At 38.2% G+C, this 16,722-nt stretch overlaps 1 long non-coding RNA gene across 1 annotated transcript; it reads left to right on the forward strand.

Annotated features, from left to right (window-relative positions):
• Positions 1-11,208: 11,208 nt before the first annotated feature.
• LOC146642515 (uncharacterized) lies at positions 11,209-12,383 on the forward strand. Its single transcript, XR_014909722.1, has 3 exons — positions 11,209-11,411; positions 11,495-11,575; positions 12,064-12,383. It is a non-coding gene; the product is annotated as an uncharacterized LOC146642515 (long non-coding RNA).
• Positions 12,384-16,722: the final 4,339 nt, after the last annotated feature.

Raw genomic sequence — 16,722 nt, forward strand, 5'->3', positions numbered from 1 at the left:
GAGTTTCTATACAGCTGGGTGGGTGCTATGTTACTGATGTTGAACTTTATTTTGTTCATACGGTTAATTATTAGAGTTGCCAACTGTCCCGTAAAAAACAGAATCATCTCGTATTCAGAGAAAATATTACGGGTTTCGTATTGAGGTGAAAATAAACATTTTGTCCCGGACTTCAGCTACAATGAAAAAGACACAAAGTTATTCTGTGTTTACGCCGCACAGCTGCCTCTTCTTCTCTCATTCTCTCTCCTGTTTCTACTTCAGTCATGAAACTGATCAATGATCAGCTGATCGGCTTTTCTCTCTTGTTTATTTATCGCTCACTTTGCGCCAGAAAGAGGAAACCAGCGGATGTCGCGCTAAACAACAGCAGCACGTTTAAGCTTGATCAGCTGTTGTTAGAATTTATTTAATATTAATTTCTACTCTGGGCAACTTTGGGCTGACTCAGCATGTAACAGAGGCCACACATAATAGAGGACACACTCTCGACCTACTGATCTCCAAGAGCCTGAGCATTTCAAACATTACTGTGTCTGATGTGGGCTTATCTGATCATTACTGTGTTTTCTTTGAAAGTAAAATCTCAGCCCACACAAATATATCAACAGCAGTGATCACAAAACGGTGTATAACTGAAGACAGTAGTGAGATCTTTAACCAGGTCTTCCCATTAACACCTGACCTGTCCAAAGGTTCAGTCAATGAGCTCGTCAATAGCTTTAACGCAGAAATGTTAAATGTAATGGATACTATTGCCCCCATTAAGGTGAAGGTTATTTCTGGAAGGAAAAAGTCTCCATGGAGAAACTCCACACTAGTGAAAAATGAAAAAAGAGAGTGTAGGAAAGCTGAGCGCAGATGGAGAAAAACAAACCTCCAGGTTCATTATGACATCTATAAAGAGAAACTTCACAATTATAATTTACAACTGAGGAGTGCAAGAAGGTCCTACTTCTCTGACATCATCACTAAAAACAGCCATAATGCTCGGGTCTTATTTTCTACAGTTGACAGGCTAACAAACCCTCCTGTGCCAGTGGCAGCTGAACTTGATTCAACCATGGCCTGCAATGACTTTGCCAAATTCTTCACAGACAAAATCCAAAAGATTAGACAAGCAGTTGGTACATCAACAGCAGATCCAGGATATGTACTGTGTCCACCGAAAAACTGTTTAAACACCATCAAACAGTTTCACCCGATTAACAGCAAAGACCTGGAGGACATCTTAGGTCAACTGAACTCCTCCTCTTGCTGTTTAGATGTCCTGCCAACAAGTTTTTTCAAAAAGGTCTCAAAGACTTTAGAGTCAGACCTGTTACAGATCGTCAACTTTTCCTTAATGTCAGGTGTGTTTCCAGAACCACTAAAAACTGCTGTAATCAAACCTATACTGAAAAAGGACAATCTTGACAAGACACAAATGAAAAACTACAGGCCGATCTCAAATCTCCCATTTTTAAGTAAGATCATTGAAAAAGCAGTTTCTCAACAGCTCAATTACTTCTTAAAACAGAATAACTGCTACGATGCCTTCCAGTCAGGTTTTAGACAGAACCACAGCACTGAAACCGCTCTGACAAAAGTGTTTAATGACATATGTCTGAACACAGACAGTGGAAAAATGTCAGTCCTAGTTTTACTGGATCTCAGTGCAGCATTTGATACAGTTGACCACAACATATTACTCAAACGACTGGAGAACTGGGCAGGTCTTTCAGGAACTGTACTAAACTGGTTCAAAACATACTTAGAAAACAGGAAATACTTTGTATCAATAGGTAACTTCACATCCGAGCAGACAAGTATCACATGTGGAGTTCCCCAAGGTTCCATCTTGGGACCCCCTCTGTTTAACATTTACATGCTCCCACTGGCACAGATTATAAAGAACAACAAAATAAACTACCACAGCTATGCAGATTACACACAAATATATATCACAATGTCACCAGGAGACCGAGGCCCTGTACAGGCTCTTGGTAAATGCATTGAGGAAATCAATGACTGGTTGTGCCACAATTTTCTCCAACTAAATAAAAACAAAACTGAAGTAATAGTCTTTGGCGCCAAAGAAAAACGATTACAGGTCACCAGAGAACTTCAATCTATACATCTAAAAACCACAAACCAGGCGAGAAATTTGGGTGTAGTGATGGATGCAGACCTAAACTTAGAAAAACACATTAAGACAATAACAAAATCAGCTTACTATCACCTCAAGAATATTTCAAGGATAAAAGATCTGATGTCTCAACAGGACCTGGAAAAACTAGTCCATGCATTCATTTTTAGTAGGCTTGATTACTGTAACAGCATCTTTACAGGTCTACCTAAAAAATCAGTCAGACAACTACAGCTCATTCAGAACTCTGCTGCTCGAGTCCTCACTAAGACCAAAAAAGTGGACCACATCAGTCCAGCTCTGAGGTCTTTACACTGGCTGCCTGTCCGTCAGAGGATAGACTTTAAAGTTCTGATGCTGGCCTATAAAGCTCTGAATGGTTTAGGACCAAAATACATCAGTGACCTCCTGACCCAGTATGAACCTTCCAGATCCCTCAGGTCATCTGGATCCGGTCTTTTATCAGTTCCCAGAGTCAGAACCAGACACGGAGAAGCTGCATTCAGCTTTTATGCTCCTTATATCTGGAACAAACTCCCAGAAAGCCTCAGATCAGCTGAAACACTCAGTTTATTTAAATCCAGGTTGAAGACTCACCTATTCTCAGCTGCATTTGAATAAAGCACCAAATCCACACTTTTAAGCTTAAATTTCAAAACTTACACTAACTACTGATCTTATCTATTTCTGATTTTATCCGTTTTGATTTTATATACTGTTTTGTTTGTTAAGCTTAAATTTCAAAACTGATTTTATCTACTGTTCTGATTTTATCTGTTTTGATTTTATATACTGTTTTGTTTGTTTGTTTGTTTGTTTGTTTAGTGGGTTTAGAGCTCTGGGTAGCTCCCCAGCTGGGTCTAGACTGGGTCTAGAGAGTATTTTAAATTCAGGGAATTTAAAATAGAAAGTAGCTCGTCCACAGAAGGACTGGTAGCTCCCCTTACGATAAGGGTTCAGATCGCACAAACAGGTGTGGGATTAGAGCTCTGGGTAGCTCCCCAACTGGGTCTAGACTGGGTCTAGAGAGTATTTTAAATTCAGGGAATTTAAAATAGAAAGTAGCTCGTCCACAGAAGGACTGGTAGCTCCCCTTACAATAAGGGTTCAGATCGTGCGAACAGGTGTGGGATTAGAGCTCTGGGTAGCTCCCCAACTGGGTCTAGACTGGGTCTAGAGAGTATTTTAAATTCAGGGAATTTAAAATAGAAAGTAGCTCGTCCACAGAAGGACTGGTAGCTCCCCTTACGATAAGGGTTCAGATCGCGCGAACAGGTGTGAAATGTGTGTGTTTAGTTAGTTTGTTTGTTTGCTTGTTTTAATCAATTTTAAATCATGCTTTTTATTTGTTTTTGTTTCTAATGTCTCTGTAAAGCACTTTGAATCACCTTGTTGTTGAATTGTGCTATACAAATAAATTTGCCTTGCCTTGCCTTGCCTTGCCTAGTATCAGCTGATGTTTGCTGGAGCCACAGCTGTAAAGCTGCTGGTCAGGATGTCGGTTTGGATATGTGGTGAGATGGAAACATGAAGATGAAACCAGGAGATGTCCTTACTGGATCATCAGAGCTGAACAGGTGATGGAGAAACAGGTTTACCTTTTAGGTGACATGAATGAGTTGAAGGGAAGTTATGAACTGTTTCTGAGAGACAAATAACACCAGGATCCTTTTTTTACTTAGCTGACAGCTGGTAACTGTGCAGGGGCGGGTCTAGCAAAGTGTTGCCAGGGGGGCAGGTAGGGCATTAACAGGGAGAGGGGGGCACAAGGAAATACTTTTTTTTCTTATTCTCATTTAAAATGTCTCGCTTTTAAAAAAATAATTATCTGAGTCTTACAACAAACGATTGATAGATTAATGCATATATACCATCAGAACAGTGTACATCGTTTGTTTTCATTCAAAGGCTTTATGATTTTTCCTATAATGGTGGGCCGGTCTCTAGTCAAATTCCCCGGGACGATTTTTTTTTTGTCCCAGTCCAGCCCTGTAAGCAGCTCATCTGCAGTCTGGTGTTACCTGCATCTTCCTATTCAGAAGGCAGAATTTCCGAGTTCTGAGTACAATCGAAAGCACCACTACTGCAGTTTTTGTGTTGGATGTAAAAAGCAGGGTAGAATCATGCGGCGGTCAACGACGATCCAGGCGTGGGATTTCTCTCATGGAACTGTGCACATTGTTTTTGTCCTTTCTATTGGTAGGTGGCACAGTGCACTTGTGGCAAGTAAGCAAGCTAGAAGACTGGCAGTCTGGCTGGGTAACCAGTTACGGAAGCAACACATTAACAAGAGAATTCTGAGTAAAACCAAAGTTACTTTCCCTAGTAACTAGTTACTCTGAAAAGTAACAAGTAACTTGAAGTAACTGAGTTACTTTTGATAGAAGTAAATAGTAATGTAAATAAGTTACTAATTTAAAGTAACTTACCACACACTGTTTATTAGATACCAATATGAATATGTCTACCATAAAACCTGTGTGGAGCGAAGTTATATTCAATCAAGATGGTCTGGCCATTCTCGTTTCCAACATTTTATTTGCAGTGTTCGTCTATCTATCAATATCTGCGTAGTATGGTTTTGCACCAAGTATCCTATTTTCTAAAGCACAGCATGTAAAGGGTAGCTCGGTTAGCAAGATGCTAGCATGTAGCGCTTAGTGAGACACGCCTCAGACGAGTTGAGCAAAGACCCCATCTGTGTACTTTATACGTGAGCAACGGATTTAAATAAAATTAACGTTTCAAAAGACAAACTTGAAGATAAAAAACAATATACTTACCGGAGAACCGCCAGGGTTTGCCGCTGCCATCTTGCCGCTCCTAAATTCAAAACTGCCTCTGCAGACAGGCAGGGGAGGCATGGAAATTGTCTTTGAGTTAGTCAAACGTTTTCCTTAGTTCGAGTAGATGATAAAATAAAAGAAAAATGAATGGGATTTTAAGTAGGACTAGGCGTTCTGTAATGATTTCTATTTAAGAGAAAAAATCACTCACCTTTAAACAGCTCTCTTTTAGGAGACACACTGCCTGCTAACGGTGTCATGTGATCAAGAAGAGTAATTTAATTGGCTGAGAGCCGCTCGACTCGATTTAGTGCTGATTGCTCTGGCTTGGGTCATTCAAGTTATCACTTTTGCAGTTGAATTTTTGCAGGTGAATTTTTGCAGGTGAATTTTTTGCAGGTGAATTTTTGCAGGTGAATATTTTTGCAGGGAAATTTGGAGGATAAAAATTCAGTGTTATAAATTCAGTGTCTAAAAATAGTTGAATTCTGATGATACTATATTTCTTCCATACCAGATGCCCACTAGTGCAACATGCAAATGTCACTTTATATTGAGACCCACTGTTTGCAATTCATTTCCATTCTGGTTTTAAAGTAATTTAGCAAATCGTGTCTGTTGCAAAGTACATACAATAATAACTAGCATAATATTATAGACTTGAGTTTAAAGTACAACAAAAAACTTGGTAAACAACTACACAAAGTCTAAGTTATTATTTACCTATTTAACCCTGTGGGGTCATCATTGTATGTCATAACCTTAATCCTAACCATCGGCGTAACTTTGTGCTGAACATTGGAGGAGGGGGTGTCAAGATCTCTAAATAAATAACTAAATAAATCTGGGTAACTTCCCAGATGATCGAACATGCAGCTATTTTGCTGGTAATAACTAAAATGAATAAAGAAAACAGCCTATTTATATAAGATAATTCATAATTTTATTTGGGGGGTTTTATTGATTGGGTCAGATTATTTGGGGGGGGGCATTTTAATAAAAAAATTATTATGATTGTCGGGTTAGAATTAAAGTTAAAGTTACGGTTGGGGTCATCACTAATAATGACATCAATGATACATGATGAAATACATCATTCTGTTTAACAATGTTTATATTACACACCTTGCTAGGTGAGGAAGAAGAGGCATGCTGCCATCATGCTGCTTCAACAAGATGTGCCATGAGCAAATTGTAAATGGTGCGTCAGTTTCATTTGTCAGCATAAATCTGATTATTGAACAACATTGCTAACAAGCTCCAATGTTTCCTTAAAAACCTTTAAACCTTTACTAAATTTCATTTACTTTATCTGCTTTTTTTTTTTTTTCTTTACCTCAGTCCAGTGTTGGTGAGCTTGTGAAGTGGGAGGTGTTTTAGCAGTTTAATGTACCAGTTTAATGTAAGTTCTCTAAAAGATTTTAAATCAGTTGTGACTAATGTGCTCAGTTGTTTTTATCTGAGACTGGTGTTTGCATATGTGCCTATTTAATGTGTTTTTCATTGTAATGCCTGCTTTGATGAAGCTATTCTCCAACCCCAAGATAAGCTTCTCGTATGGGAGACAATAAGTAATCTTAACGTTAATTAAGCATTCTGCTCTGTGCTTCTAGAATTGTCTTCATTGTGTGCCCACTTGTAGTGAGAGCAGCCTCAGTCCTAATTCATCTCCATTAATGGATAAATGCTAGTACGCACAGATAAATTTGCAATCAATATATGTTTTGCGATTATTTGTAGTTCTAATAGGCCTAATACAAATCAGCATCTTCATTTTTCGTTGTTTTTTTTTGTTTGTTTTTCCGCAAGCCACGGTTCACATTAGCAAAGGCTTCTGTGAATAGCAAAATGTTTGAATTTTTAAGTCCAATCAGCATTTGATAGAACATCCAGAAGGTGGTGTGTTCCATCCAAACTACAGGCAATCATGTCAATCTGCTAATGATCAAAGCAACTCAACGAGGGAAAAATTTCCCTCAACAAATTTCCAGCAAGCAACTTCTCTCAACCACATGATAAATACATCACTGGAAGTACAAATTTTTCCCGAGCAAACAACAGTTGCCAGTGGGTCACTAGCCTTGACTTTCTCAGCAGTTGCGAACACCAATTGGGGAATACTCACTTTCCCCTGGCGTTTGGTGTTTGCCAGGTAGCTGCCAACCGGTCTGTAGGCCTACGTGACTGAGGGCTTATTAGACCGCCACAAATAAATAATTGAAAACGTGACAACAAAGGACTACTTAAGAATGGGAAAAATAACAACATTTTATGATCTACTTACATGCTAAGTTAAATCTTTAAAATATAAAAAAACCCATTAATGGCTTGTTTACAAAATGTAAAGAACTTAAAGGGAAACACTTTTCACTGTGTTTGAAAGTTTAAGACATTTGGGGAAAAACTCTATATGATATGACAACGTTAGGCTAAAAAAAATCCCACTTGACCCAAAGTTGTTCATGCTTGATTAGTCTCCAGAAGAATACAATTATTATAATAATAGGAGTAAAGGAGGTGTTTTGTTTTCATCCAATTTTGCTTCAACAATGCAAATCTCTCTGGGGTGGTATCAAACAATGATAGATTTTTTTGGCATAATACAATAAAATTATAGGTGACAGCTTATCTTACATTCAGTCAGGACCACTGAAAGAAAAAGCTGCAGTGATTTATATATGCCAGCTGTCTGAGCACATCTCCCTACCCAAATGTGTGGATACATGGAAGCCTAAAGCAGAAGCAAAAAACTCCCACCCAAAGTTTAAAAACCATTTTCATGAAACAGCAGTGTTTTTTGTAAAGTCTTGTTTCAGCAAGAAAATGCTAAACCACATATTTCTCATATTATAAAAGCAGGACTTTGTAATAAAAATCCTATATCCAGCAAGAAGAGGAACAAATTTTGCTTTCAGAATTACAGCAGCTCCCAAGATAGTAGAGTGGTGTTGAAACAAAAGGCAATGCACTTTATTCCTTTGCATTTGTATTCTTAGTTTTAACATTTAGAAAGTCAACAGTACAGTATTCATTTGAATTAATGATTTAAATTTGGAATGTCAAAGCCACTTTAAAGTGATAGTGAAAAGAAACTACACCCTCTGTCAGTTCAGGACATAACAGAAGTCATCTGGTTTTTAGCAGATTTTAAAATTAGGTAAATATAGCCTCACGTGAATGGCACAACATATTCCACATTTCTTTATTTAATGAACAAAAACTAAGCCGAAATGCAGAATAGTGTGTGAAATACTAAGAACAGAATTACTGCTTCTATAGACAGCAGCCAGGTTCTGTTCACTTGATTAACTGATCAGTCGATTGATTAATTCACAAGGAAGTGTGAAGATCTCTATAAAAGCACAGGTTTTGTCAGTTTGTTGGTCTGGAGCATTCAGGTATGTGTTAACACAATGCCCAGGAGGAAAGACATCAGACATGGTGTGAGAGAAGCAATTGTTGCTCTCCATCAATCTCAGAAGGGTCGTGAGGCCATTTCCAAAAAATCAGAAGTCCATTATTCCACAGTGAAAAAGATTCACAAGTGGAAAAGATTCAAAAGAGTTACCAGTCTTCCCAAGAGTTGATGTCCATACTAACTTATCCCAAGGTCAGACCATACATTGCTCAGGGAAAAAACCCAAGAGCTTCTTCTCTACTCGAGTTTGACTCTACAGGCTTCCCTTAGCATGCTAATTGTTAAAGTTCATGACAGTGCAATTAGAAAAAGGCTGAACAAGGATGGCTTGTTTGGAAAGTCTCCTCTTTCTAAAAAGAAGAGGGCAGCTCAGCTTGGGTTTGTAAAGTTGCGTCTGAGCAAATCACAAGATGTTTGGACAGATGAGACCAAAGTGGAGATACTTGGCTGTGATACTGTGGTATTATCGTAAGATAGCTGTGTATGAACAAATGGCTGAAAACCTCAGTGAACTGAAGAAATGTTGAAAAGAAGACTTGCTCAAAATTCCTCAACAGCGATGTGAGAGACTGATTAAAGTCGTACAGAAAACTATTACTGCAAGTTACTTCCAGTTACCGATGATAAAGGTAGCTCTACAAGCTTAGTTTTTAATGTAGTATGTCAGTCCGGATATGAATTATCTTTTCTTTTTACCATCAATTTACATCTTGGGCCACAAGCAGCCTAAGTGGGTTTCAACTGCTCCCATTTCTTTTAGTGTAATGAAGTTTAACTTGCAAACTGAATCACTGACGTGTCTTAAGAAAAAAGAAGTGAAATAAAATGTATCAGTTCTTCTACTTTATTAAAAATGCTGGTGTAGTAAATCAAAAAAACCTGTCAGCACAGCTCACTGGACTTAAGCAATGCAGTCAGCAGACTGGACCTTTCGGGAAACTGATTCTTGCCCACAGGCCATATGTTTGACACCCTCATGTTTAAATCAGTTGTAGCATTCCTGTTTTAATGTACATTCCAAACAGTATCTCAACCTTATTGGAAATTCTGCTGCACTACGACATTACAAAAAAGCATCCAATTGTCTGCAATGAAAACCTACTTGTACAAATGCATAGGTATACTTACTTACTTACCCAATTGTTATTCATGCCACAATGAATGCATTGAAGTGAACCAATGTGGCTCTTGCTCATTATGCAGTGACATGATCCAGACCACACAAAGGCTCTGCAGATTTAAACATATTCAAACAGAGTCACAATGAAAAGTTGTAAATGTGCTGCAAGGCTGTGTGAGTTAGATAGTGTCATGCAGACATCCTCAGTCCATCTGTGGTAACTAATTATGTCAGCATCAGCAGCTAATTAGAAAGGGAAAAATGTGGAAATGCCAGATGTTGAATGCCCAGATCAATCAGGCTGGAATATAAAAGTTGCTGCTGCAACTTAGTTTCAGTACTGGGTTGGTTTATTCTCTCTAGCACCCATGAGCTCATGTGGATGTGAGAGTGAGAGCTGCCTTTAGAAAATGTTTGTGCTTTAATAGAATACGAAAAAAAAAATGGAGAGGGGTTTCTACATTTCTCTTCTTTTTTTTACCCCCCTTTGGATCAATTGTGCTGAAAAGAGCGACAAGTAAGATTGCTTTTTTTTTTTGACTTACTACCATTATCCGAATGGAATGAGCACTGAAAGTTTCTCCCATTAATCATTACAGCAACCAAGTCGCTCTCACTTTTTTCCTGTACACGAGTGGTATGTCCTGCACACACACAACTAAAGGTGGAACGCAAACAGTGGAAAAGCTACCTAAAAATAATATGAGATCATATTGCACTCAGACACCCAGACAGGCTCAGGGACAAATAAATACACACATACTGTATAAAAGCTCCCAACACTGGCATTGAATTCCCGGCCTGATCTCAGCAGGGTCGGTGCAGTTGAAAAGCTAATCCAGAGGTGTGTAGGTGGTGCAGGGACACATAAAGGAAAGGGCTGGCACGCACAGCAACACAAGTCTGTCATTAAGTAGAGATACAAAAACAAAGTGGAGCAATTTGTTGGAGATGTGAAGCTGTCCAAATTATAGACGTTCGATTAAAACGGTCAATAAAGCTGTTATTGCAGCAATATGTCAGCAAAGTCTTTTAAGAATATTTGGCTTTTATCTGTGAAGGCTTTAACGAGGTAACCCTTCTTATAGTTGTATACAGACTATATGAGAAAATGAGAATGAATACCATGCAAATGACAAGTCATTTTTGTTACTGCAGCACTTTGTTTTTTTGTTTTTCCATTTTGTTCCATGTAGTAATTATCACACAGCAACACTCAAGCTTTTATATATACAGAACTAGATATAGATTTAGGGTTAGTATATACAGAGTATATCTATGAATATGTATGTGTATCTATATCATATATAGAGCGACACCCATTTTTTTTGGTATTTTAAGTGGTTTTGAGCAATAGTAGTTCAGGCTTTTTGAAGAACTTTCAAAGTTTTTTTCTTTCCAGTCTTTGTACCTGAACATTTTAAGGAAGGTTTTGTATGTGTGTGTGTGTCTCTGTGTTAGGAGCCTTTTTTTTATGATTCATAGGTCAGTATTAAGTGGCCTAACTCCTAAGGTGATTCAGAAAGAGCTATTTACTGGAAATCATAGTTCATCAGTTTCCACCGACACAGTGGAAAACTGTTAGTCAGGTGTAGCCCAGATGGAAAAAAATCATACTTATTCTCTTTACATTAACTGTCCACATCAACAAGCGTCGTATTTCCTATGACCATTGAATGCACCTCTCGGTTCACCCCACGTGAGGGCACCTAGCTCAGCAACCAATCAGAGCCTACCCAGGCCGCATTGACCCTGTCAGCCAGGAAGTGAAGTGGAGGTGCATGGTGCTCCCGGGTTTTTTCTCATCTCAGCAAGAGGAGTGGAGGCATCTACTACTCAAACCGAGAAATCCACGGACAAAAGAGAGGAAAACTCAGGATTGAGAGGAAGGAAAGCCAGCGCACTTACCTGCTGGAAGTCCGGAGTCGAGTGGCTGGATGAAGGAGAGAGGCAACGTCGGTAAGACGAGTGTTATTCTGATGGAAAAAACTTGTAGAGACTTACCGTCGCGATCATGCTAATGCTAGCTCGGTGTCTCACAGGCTAACCACTCACCTTTCATCCGGAGAGCTGCTGCAATTCCAACGCCAGTGTGTGTTGGGCTTTTGTGAAACAGAGCAACGGTGAGCAACATGTTCTTAGCTGCTCTAAAGCTAATTTTTGTCAGTTCACTGTGAGTTTAAAGTAATCTAGAGGGTAATTTTTAGTGCATTTCTCTCTCACGAATAGGCCTATAGTGTGGAGAAATTAAGCACACTGCTTTAATGCCTCTGAACTGAACTCACATGTACATTTTGTTGCTTATTTGCACATAGTTCTGAATTTGTTATGGTATATTGTATTTTGAGTGTCAATGGTTACTTACCATAAGTATTGTTTAATTAATGTTTACATGAATAGAGAAATATTTGAGCAACTTAGATGTTTAGTTCTCATATTTGATATGCTTGAAAATTGAATGTTGTACAACAGAACTGTGAGATTTGATAAGATTTAAGATGTTGATGCAATGAATATGAGGTGATGCAATATTTTGATTTTGTATTTTAACCTTAAACAATGCATCTGAAACAGACTGATTAGAATGTACATTTTATGACCTGGATTATAGGTCAGGTTTTTTGGAGAGGACGGAAAAGTCCAAGGACCAGGACGATATTCTGGTTGTGATAGATGGCGAGCCAACCACTTTGAGGACGATCTACCCCAAAGAAGATACACACCACACACTCATACATTCCAGTTACATTCACAAGGACCTTTGAAGTTGGCTATCGCCAGCTTAACTCTAAATTCTTAAAGGGCCCCAACGAGTACTTTTATTTTGTTGAGTGTGCACACTATTTATTTTATTTTATACTTTATCTGTACAAATTGGACAAATACCTGTTATACTTTGTAACAATACAAGAGTGGCTACTCAAAAGTTAACATTGTGTCCAGGTCATTATTGCTGCTCAATACTTTGGCTCCATACGAATTTGGTGTCTTCTGATTCTGGCCAGGGTCTTATTAGGGGCAGGGATAGCTCAGTAGGTAAAGTGGTCGCCCCATGATCGGAAGGTCGGCGGTTCGAATCCACTTAACGGCTACCCTGAGGTACCCCTGAGCAAGGTACCGTCCCTACACACTGCTCCCCGGGCGCCTGCTTAGTGGGCTGCCCACTGCTTCACTGAGTGAATGGGTCAAATGCAGAGAAAAACAAGTAATTTCCCCATGGGGATCAATAAATCAAATCAAATCACTTTTTATTGTCACATCACATGTGCAGGCACACTGGCACAGCACATGCGAGTGAAATTCTTGTGTGCGAGCCCCACAAGCAACAGAGATGTGCAAACACAACAACACAAACGAGCAAAATACAAGAATGGCCAACCTGAAACTAATAAATATATGTACAATATATAATAGTGTATGCATTTCTGGATGTGTATACTAAATATTTTCCTACGTGTGTGTGTGTGTGTGTGTGTGTGTGTGTGTGTGTGTGTGTGTGTGTGTGTGTGTGTGTGTGTGTGTATGTATACACATTTTTACAAATTAAATAGTAAAAAAATAAAATAAAATAATAATAATAATAATAAAATATATAAAATATACAGAGTTGAATATGTGCAAAACAAGTGGCATTTATATACAGTGTGGAGTGCATAATGTTGAAGTTCCAGTAGTGAAGCTGAGGTGTCTATGACGTGTTCAGCAGTCTGATGGCCTGATGGAAAAAGCTGTCTCTCAGTCTGCTAGTTCGGGACCGGATGCTGCAGAACCTCCTTCCTGATGGAAGCAGTCTGAACAGTTTATGGCTGGGGTGACTGGAGTCCTTGATGATCCTCCCCGCTTTCCTCAGGCACCGCTTCTGGATAAAGTATCCATTATTATTATTATTATTATTATTATTATTATTATTATTATTATTACGAGCCCAAGTAATTATTGCGCTGTAATTCACCTTTATACCTTAAAGTTGGTTACACATGGATTGGCCTCCAAAGAGTCTGGTCACACCAAATACTGACTTTCAAGTTTGTTAGAATTGCACAAACTCTCTTTTTGCCTTACAATACTGTATTTGCATTAACTGTCAAATAAATTGTTCAATAAATTGCTGCACTTTCCCTCCTTATTTGTGTATCAAAATATAAAGAAATCAGATGTAACTTTAGACTTTGTGCGTTATGCATGCATACATTCGCAAATGTAGAATATAGTTTGTGGCAGTATGTAGTAGTCAGTTAGCATTTCCCTGCTGTAAGCGTCACTCCATGCTGATTAAAACAAACACCTCTAATTATCTGGAAATTGTATTTGAACTGGTACAGAGATGGAACACGATGACAAACAGGCAGGAGAAACAAAAAAGCTTTAGTGTACAAACGAAATCTTTGCAAGCAACTTTGGCATTCAGCATGACAACAGGCAAAAAAAACCCCAAAACAGTGCCAAATCAGTATACAAACCTAAAACAAAGCAGTTCCATTAATAGCGCTTGTGAGATACTTTCTATTTCAAGAGCAAGTTCTAGACCCCACGCAAAGGTGTCTAGGGACAAAATTGGACACATCCTCTCCTAGGTGTTGAGCAAACTACTGATGCTAACATTTTGTGAAGCTCGACTGACACATGCACGTACACACATATACAAGCGCACCCCCTGTGGGATGGCAGGCTGGAAGGGCTTATCCAATCTGTCAGTGTGCTGCCAGCATGCTCTACTCTCCCTCCGCTTCATGACCTGCACGCAAAGAGGCATTTACCCAATAATCTCACTGTAACACTTTTCTATGTCATATACTAAAAAGAGTTCAAAGGTTTCAGTGTGCTTATTTTTATTTTATGCTTTATTGATTGACTTTTTGTAGTAAATAGTGAAATAAGCATATTAAATAAAGAAAAAGGTATTTCTATTGTAAGTAAAGGGTGTGAATCAAATCAAATCAAATCACTTTTATTGTCACATCACATGTGCAGGTACATTGGTACAGCACATGTGAGTGAAATTCTTGTGTGCGAGCTTCACAAGCAACAGAGTTGTGCAAAATACAATAATGTAAACAAGCAAAATACAAGAATCGCTACATCTGAAACTAATAAATATATGTACAATATATAATAGTATATGCATTTCTGGATGTGTATACTAAATATTTTTCTATGTGTGTGTGTGTGTGTGCGTGTGTGTGTGTGTGTGTGTGTGTACACATATTTTACAAATTAAATAGAGTAAACAATAAATAAAATATATAAAAATATACAGAGTTGAGACATGTGCAAAACAGTGGCATTACTGTACAGTATGGAGTGCATAATGTTAAAGTTCCAGTAGTGAAGCTGAGGTGTCTATGACGTGTTCAGCAGTCTGATGGCCTGGTGGAAGAAGCTGTCTCTCAGTCTGAATATCTTTATTCATACACCAAATACTATTTCCAATTCCAGTTAAACATATATATTACACACAGTTGAATGTAATAAGTTACTGAGTGATGCAGTGCATATTCAAAATGGACTTCCCTCTCTACTGCCTGCTGGAAATGGGGTGTCTCCATAATTATGAGGCTGGAGGACAACCTGCTGGTTAATCGGGTTTTCTCCTGAACCACCAAGCCTGAATAAATTGCTCATGAGGCCATACCTGTCGAGGATACTTAACCTCCATTTTGTCCTGGGCACCATTTGCTTCTAAAGTTATAAAGGGCCCTTCATACATTTGTCTCTGTTTTTTTTTTGTAGCAAAGGCCTGACTCACTGGATTCTCATTTCACACTAATTTAACATAATTCCACAGTGAAACACACAAATATAGCTTGTCATCTATTTGCATTACATGGTGGTCTGCTTTATCAGTTTTTTATTATTTTTTTCACAGATTTTCTATTAAAATGCTTGGGCAGCTACTCAAAACAATACCAAAGTGTCATTCATATTTTATTAGCTTGAGAACCCAAATTTCACACATGCTCTTCTACTTCTATAATGCACGGAAAGACACACACACATTAATATGGCTTAGGTAAGAAATTTAGATGGTTTTGCAGTGTTTTGTTTTATCATGGTTTATCTTTTACTCGACCATGCAAGGGCGACAAATTTTAAAAGACAGATAAATTTAGTAGGACTTCATTAGAATAAAGACAGCCCCATCCACACCATAGATACTCCTAGTGATTTTGTAGTAAAGAACATACATCTACGTGTTATGAGCTTATGAGAAAAAAAAAGTATTTCATGACACAAAAGAAGATATTGGCAAGAAAGTGTGAGGGTTCTGCAGGAAGCTGCATCCTGACACTGAATACAGTGTGATGCAAGTGCTAATATTTCGGTTTTAGTCCACTAAAATTGTTTTGGGCTAAAGTATTTTGAGAACATGCAAATATATAAGAGAGGAATAGGGGAAATTCATTAAACTGTGAGTGTCATTATTTTGTTTGAAACAATTAGCTTGCTAGAAAGCTAATGTTAGCTATGCTTTGCCAAGCTAACTTTCCTAATAGCTAAATTCATTAGCTTACCAAACTAATTGTCCACAGTTGGTTTATCAACACCATACTTCAGACAAAGAACTGTATATTAAGATGTTCATATCCTCTGTGATGTCAGCTATTGAATTTGGAGTTCACATATTGAAGCTTTTCTGTCAACGTTTTAGCTGCCATGGTAGGTCTTTGGAGCCTAAAGCTATCATGTCATACAAGGCAGAGAGTGCTAGATAATGAGCCATTACTAGATGTAGCACAGCAAAGGTTTTTATATTGTCTCTAGTAAATTAAATGGTTTCATGTAGAAGAAATATTTGACTGCAAAACTGGTTAAATTTGAAACAACAGAGATTATTACACTTCATGTGAAATACATAACATGTGCATTGAGCTATAAATGATTGCAGCCTGTTGCTGCGATTACTGCCAGATGAATTCAGACATTGACTGTGAGTGTCTATTGTAGCGACACAAACAAACATATTATTTTAAGTGGTGTCAATAAGCCAACCATTGCTTCTTGTGTTCCGCATGCTCAATTTAGTCATGTTTCCACAAAAAAAAAAAAAAATCCTGCAGGGCATGTGCTTATTACATGTGCTTATGTATGAATACTGATGTACTTTTCCTTTTGAGATGCTATGATGATGAGTTTGATTAATACGCATTCTGAAAGAAAACTTGTTCTCTGTCTCCCAAATGTAAGCCTTTGCTCCCAGGAGCTGCCTTCCATTAGCATATAATATAATTTCTCCTCCATGCTTCTTTTGATATGCCACTTAGTCTACCAA

Source organism: Rhamphochromis longiceps, linkage group LG23 (genome assembly GCF_057381845.1).
Source record: "Rhamphochromis longiceps isolate RC_006_pf linkage group LG23, R_longiceps_female_GT1.1, whole genome shotgun sequence".
NCBI lineage: Eukaryota > Metazoa > Chordata > Actinopteri > Cichliformes > Cichlidae > Rhamphochromis > Rhamphochromis longiceps.